This window comes from Micrasema longulum, unplaced genomic scaffold (assembly GCF_059751315.1).
Source record: "Micrasema longulum isolate JH-2025_06_02 unplaced genomic scaffold, ASM5975131v1 h1tg002642l, whole genome shotgun sequence".
NCBI classification, from domain to species: domain Eukaryota; kingdom Metazoa; phylum Arthropoda; class Insecta; order Trichoptera; family Brachycentridae; genus Micrasema; species Micrasema longulum.
This window is the reverse complement of record NW_028279777.1, coordinates 61,453-68,252: the sequence shown is the minus strand read 5'-3', so window position 1 is coordinate 68,252 and position 6,800 is coordinate 61,453.

Here is a 6,800-nt window from a genome sequence, read left to right as displayed (position 1 = left end):
TCGAGTTACTGTTCACCTGAGGTTAGTAAATGATCGCCGGGTTATCAATTTCTCTTTTCATCTTATTAAAATTCTATGTGTGCCTTGCTTGGTGATCTAATTAGATTACATCTCTTTCTCTCAAATTAATGTTTTATGAATTTGTCTCAGGGCTGAGGGTACTCGATATTTTGACATTTTCGGAGATCCTAATACACAAAATATTTCATAAAAAACTATCTAATATACCTTAATATGCTGTACGATGTTTTTCTTGTGTGTAAGGCTTACTTGAAGATTGCAAAAAAACGTGAAAATATTAATAGTAGTTGCCGAGATATTATTTAATTAAGTCCATAAAATACGTCTCGTTTTATTCAATGAGGAAGTTCAGTGGTTTTAAAAAAAAAAAAATTGTTAATAGACTATTAAACTAAGTCAAAATGATTTTTTAAAATTTTTATATATCATATTATCGGCGCTACGATTTTTCAAAGTTTTGTATTTCTGAAATAACTCCGCGTGTAACGTCAGAGGTTCATTTCCGCTTATTCTCATTTGGTTCTTCCCATTGGTCCAGAAGCGACAAGCAGACCGGAAATCTTCCATAGCTCTTAGATTATAAGTTGATTCACATGAACCAGTGACGTCATTTAAAGTAGTGCGCTTTTATCAAAATATTTATTATTATTTTTTCTGTACATTTTCAAGAAACTTTGCAGTACAATTTAATACTCTAATTTTTACCCCGCGTAAGAAAACATTTTTTGAATCCAATTTCCCGTAGGGCTGAAGTTCCTCATTCCGTGTAAGCTGCCTCTATTCTGCATCTGACTTCGGTTAATAATAAAATATGATACAATTTGTGTATTAAATGTATTGATAAAAAGCGTTTATATGAATAAATTTTAACGTCTTTAAATAATAATAAATAAATAAATGTAATAATGCTTCCCGCATGTTAGTACGTAGAAGCAAATCAGCAGCCGAGGTAAGGAGAAACTGTTTCGATGTCAATCTAACCACCTGAAAAAATATATAGTTTACCGCAACCTCAGTGTGTCACCATCTTATACCAACACGGGTAGGAAGGTAATACGCAATCAATAAGTATTATTAGTTACCAATACATTATATCAATAATACTCTGAGAAATTATAACTAAACAGCACATGCGGTATACGAGAACATAAAAATACATAAGTTTCTCACTAGTAATAAGCGGATATTTCTCAAATAAATTATTGTACTGTAACAACTTTTTTAGTTTTAAGTACCGTCCCAAAAGAGTTTTTTTAAACTCCTGGGAGTATAGTAGGTATAACCTGGAGCGTTTGCAGAATCAAAACATCCGTGTTATTTTCAATCTCGAAAAGTATGACCATGAATCATCCTTTCGCTCAAAACGTAAGTGGCTTCGTTTTTATCTGCTCATAAACTTTCAATCCCTCTCGCTTCGTTATAATATTCTTCACAACCCTTGCGCTCCAAAATATCTTGCTGAGAATTTGATTCACATTTCTGATGTGGTATTTCGCTTCGCTATTCCCAGGAGAGAACACTTTCCATTCCTAACATATCATTTTTCATCAATTCCTTTTCTGTTCAAGCTGCTAGACTTTGGAACGAGCTGCCTCTTCATATAAAAAATATATCCTAACTACACCGTATCAAGATCAAGAACATAATTCAGATACCCGCCGTTGATCCTAGTTCGTTTCCATTTTACTTTACCAAAGACTTTTAAATCCAAAATTAACTTAATTCTTGTCACGGTTAAGTTCTAAGTACGGCATTTAATCGTTTTTGTATTTTATCAATAGCATTAGTTAAAATTATAAATAAAACCTCAACATTGTAAGTGAAATATTTTATTCCATACACGCAACATTGCAACAAAACTTCGCTAAGTAAAAATCAAAGATAATTATTCATTTTCACAAAAAGATTTCACTACAAACTCTAACCTCCGTTCATTACATTGTTTTTTGTTTAAAGTTCTTATTCCTTTTCTTCCTTGGAAGGGCCGGCGACGAGGGGAAGGGCAGAGGGGACAAATGCCCAAGGGCCCGGACTCTTAAGCTAGGGTTTCCTAGGACAGCGGTGCCCGTATCTTAACGGCCGTAGTGAACGGTGATGCGGTGGACAGCCGTCGTAGTGGTGACTAGAGAGTGGTTTTATTTTTTAACGGTGTTATCAACATCGTTTTCCTAGGAAACCACTCTCTAGTCACCGTTACGACGGCTGTCCACCTCATCTTCTTTCACTACGGCCGTTCAAATACGGGCACCGCTGTCCTAGGAAACCCGAGCTTTAGAGAGACCGGGACCGGACCAAGAAAACGTGTTTTTTTCGTATTCTTTTATTATTTATTTATTAAATTGGCTCATACATAACTACTATAATAATAAATATAGAAACAACCGGGCCCCAGATGTTTTTTCAATAAAAATATTAACGGAGTATCAAACCAAGCCAAAAATTTCAAAAAACATACTTTTATATTTTGTTTTATTAGCGCTGATTGTTTAAAGTTTGAACTTGGAAGTTTGGATGAAAAGAAAGGCATTTTTAGAAGTGTACAAGTTTGGAGTTTTTCTAAGGAAAGAGACCATTGTATAGATTTATATACGAGTACTATTTAGCTTGTTGATCAGATTTTTATCACGATTATGTGATAATTTTTATATTTAGTATTTTTTTAATAATATGCATGCTTTCACTTTCCATTATGTTGTATCCCAACTCAACACAGGGCTATGGCCTCATATAGTTATGGATACGTTACTATTTTTTGTGAAATATATATTTGTTTGAATAAATACATTTTATTGGTTGGTTGGAAAAAAAGGAAAAAAATCCCAAAAAAGTATTTGTAAAAAGTTTTAAAAAAACATTTCCTCTAAAAAGCATTATTTTTTTATTTAAAAATTATTTATCTAAAACATAAATCACATTGAATCCGTCCAACATCGCTTGCTTCAAAAAGTAGCTTGGATGCTTGGACTAGAGAGAGGTTATTATTTTTATGCTGATATAGAGTCAATGTTAAATAATTTTAGTCTACAAAAACGTAGATTGATTCCATATATATGTTCGGCATACTCAATAGTATAATCGATGTTCCATCATTACTGGGACAAGTAAAATTCAATATTCCGACTCGTAGGTTGAGAAACAATGAAGTACTGTTCATCGATCATCATAGAACAAACTATTGCCTTAATTCTCAAATGACCCGTCTTTGTTGTATTGTTAACTCAAGACAAGATCTAGACTTTTTTGGTTTAAGTTTACAACGATCTAAACGAGCACTAAATAAATAGTCCAGATCTTGTCTTGATATCCCTGATGTTTGTCAATGCTTCTTTTCTTTCAAAAAAAATGTTTTTAACTATTCTTTTATTGTAATATTCAATCATTATAAATTGTATACATGGACAATGTCCGTTAATAAATAAATAAATATGCTCGTAAAAATAAATTTGAATAGTAAAGTAAAATCGAATCGTGGTGGAAGCAAGAAAAAAACAAGTTTGTTTGAAAAAATATATTTCGGTTCCTTGCTCAAATTAACACATCATTTGATAATAAGCAGCAACACTGTTGCGATCTTTGCCAAATATTTTGTTTTTCGTCACAAATTTTCTGTAGGAGTAATTAAATGTTGTTCCTAGTCTTGTGACAGTCTATTCTCAATCCTGACTGGTGGGTTGTTTACTGTTTTTTTTCGTTACGTCCGCCATTATTATGTTCGTTCTACGTGTTGGAGGTGTGGTCATTTTTTGTAAATTTTCAGTGTTTTTTGAATTACTAAACGAACAAGTTCAAGTTTGTGTACTGTGTGTGGCGAATTAGTGAAAAAATGTAAGATTATTATGTTTGAATACTTTTGAGAAAACAGTTTATCTAAATATTAAATAAACTTTGTTTATGTGTGCATAACAAAAAAATATCATATACATTATTCAAATGTGCGTGCCTTTGCAAGTAACAATAATTATTGTATGTTTACATCGTACACCGATAGGCACTAACACGAAGACAAAGACACAGAACTCGTTGATGCACCGAGCTGTACATGTATATTACAATGAAAGCATCCACCCCTTTCCCGAAACTGTTCATAAAGACTTGAATCTTTCTTCAGTTTCGCATATCAATATCAATTTATTTTTTTTAAACTAATTAAGCGAAAATGTAATATTTCTTTACAATCAAACCGCGAAAATAACAAAACCAATAAACTTTAAAAACATTCATTGTACCCCTCACTGCAGTATTGTCAGTTTGTGATCAATCAAATACACATGGTCAGCACAATCACCTTTTTCTAATTTCCCAGTATTACAGTGGAGGAATACAGTGTTAGTTCAAAATTGAGACCGCGGCCGCACGCTCCAGATCCCACATCGGAAAGGAAGAAGAACGTAGTAATACAAACAAATCAATCAAACGACACGAAACCCAAATACATATACATTTATATTACAAGGAAATACAATTAGAAATAAGAGAACCAAAAAAAATAGTTTAAATGTAAGTTATAAGAACATGTGTGTAGCAGATAAGTTAGCTCTATAGTAATTGTATTCGGGTTAGCTTCAAAGAAGTTTTTGTTTAATCTTCAAATAATGATTTTGTGACCGAATATCATCGCATTGAAAGGGTTTTTTTTCCAATATGTAAGTACTTTAATTTAAGTAATTTAGCATCGACATTACCCTTGTGTATTTGTTGTCTTTTTGTTGAATATCGGGGAGGCATCTGTGAGAGGGGGACAGAAAAACTATATTCAAATATTTATTCATCAAATTTCTCTGACACCGCATATCCTCATACGTAACATAATGTACAGAAACTAAACAATAATGTACATATCAAAAAGCACGAAATTAAAAATCTTGGGATTGTTTTAGACTCAAACTACTTTTTGAATCGCATATCAATACAATTACTTCCAAAGCATTTAGCATGTTAGGTTTCATAATTCGAATGAGTAAACACTTTGATAACCCAAAGGCCTCAATTTCATTATATTATACGTTTGTTATAAGCCATTTGAAATACGCATCTCAGATATGGAATTCCCAGTATACCATATATATAACAAGAATAGGAAACATTCTGAACAAATTTATAAAGTACCTAAATTACAAAACCGGTATTTCTTATATATCAACTCTCGCTGCCTTCGCCTACCATGGAATCACTTTTTTACAATACCGCAGAGTGTGAGCGGACTAACTTACTACTGCTTCACAAAATTATGACCGAAATAGTTGACTGTGCAGAATTATTAAGTTTAATAACAATACATGTTCCAGCTAGGATTTGTAGACGGTACCACCTGTGTTATGTAACAATAAGTAAAACATCATAAGCTAAAAATGCTTTTTTCGTAGGATTTTTTCAGTGTACAATACAAAATTTAAAGACATAGACTACATAAACATCACTCTGTCAGATTTAAAATTAATACTAAAAAGGCATTTTGTAACTTAATAGACTTTATAATAATAAATATGTACATATCCCTTCTCCTCCTTTCCTCTCTTCATGCATCCTTGTCCTAATCCCGCTCAATTTACAATAACTTACTGTTCTTTAAAAAAAAGGTTTTCTCTTTGATTATTAAAAAATATATACATGTAAATAACATTTTTATATGTTAAAACTTGTATTTATTTAAATAATGTGTTTTATATTTTCTTTATTAACTTATTTGTACACTATGAAAAAATCCATTATTGATTTACATACTATATCTGTTTGTTTACTCCGAATATGTATGTAGTACTTTTGGTTTCCCAAATAAAATAACATTAACTAAAATAAATGTTTCTGAAAATTAATAACGACATAAAAAATTCAAGAAAATACGTAACACACAGAAAATTAACATTTGCGAAATTAGCTACTGTTTATAGAAATTAGAAATTTCTGACTAAGTTTTTGTTCAGTTTTAGGATCAGTTATTAGGCATTTACCGGCCAATATAGAGAGATCTTATCTCACTTTAGCGAAATGATTATTTCCTACCTACCTACTCGGTACTGCTTATTCATCAGTCATCAGTCATCAGTCATCCTCAGGTGACAACAGCACCTGCTTACTGAAGACTTATGGATAAATCGGTTAATGATTTGTGGATGCCCTCGAATGTATACTCCTTGGCCATTTTAAATTTCATTTCAGTACTTACCTACGCGTTCTGAAATTTTCACCTTTATTTGTTTGCTAGTTAATTTATTTAGCTGTAATATTTTTAACCGTGTACTGGCGGGATGAAGAATACAGTTCTGTGTGTGATAAACAACCAGAATCCTTGACGATCATCTCGTCTTCAGCAGGCTTATTCTGTCACAATGAGGAACTTCAGAAAGAAATTCAGAAATTGAAAACAATTATGTTTTAAGTATATATATGTTTTCAAACAAGTGAGGATAGGCTAGTGCTGATAATGCTTTTTTTTAAAAATCAATAGCATCTAATTGCGGATTGTTGTCGTTTAAATTATATTTAACTTGAAATAACATTTTTTATTAATTTTGTTTGTAGGTAGTACTTACCACTGAGTAAGTAGGCGCCTAGTATTCTTAGACAGGTACTTTTATTAAAAAATAAAAATAGGTACCCAGTGACCTTAATTCTGTAACTAATTCGTTTTGTAAATTCATTCGTATCGTATGAGAGGAAACGAGAGCCAAATACGACTTAGACTGCGTTAAAGTGAGATGGATATAGGACAAACGAACGAACTTACGAAACGAAATTATGACAGAATAAGCCTGCGGGTGCGTTAGCCTAAGTTACACGAA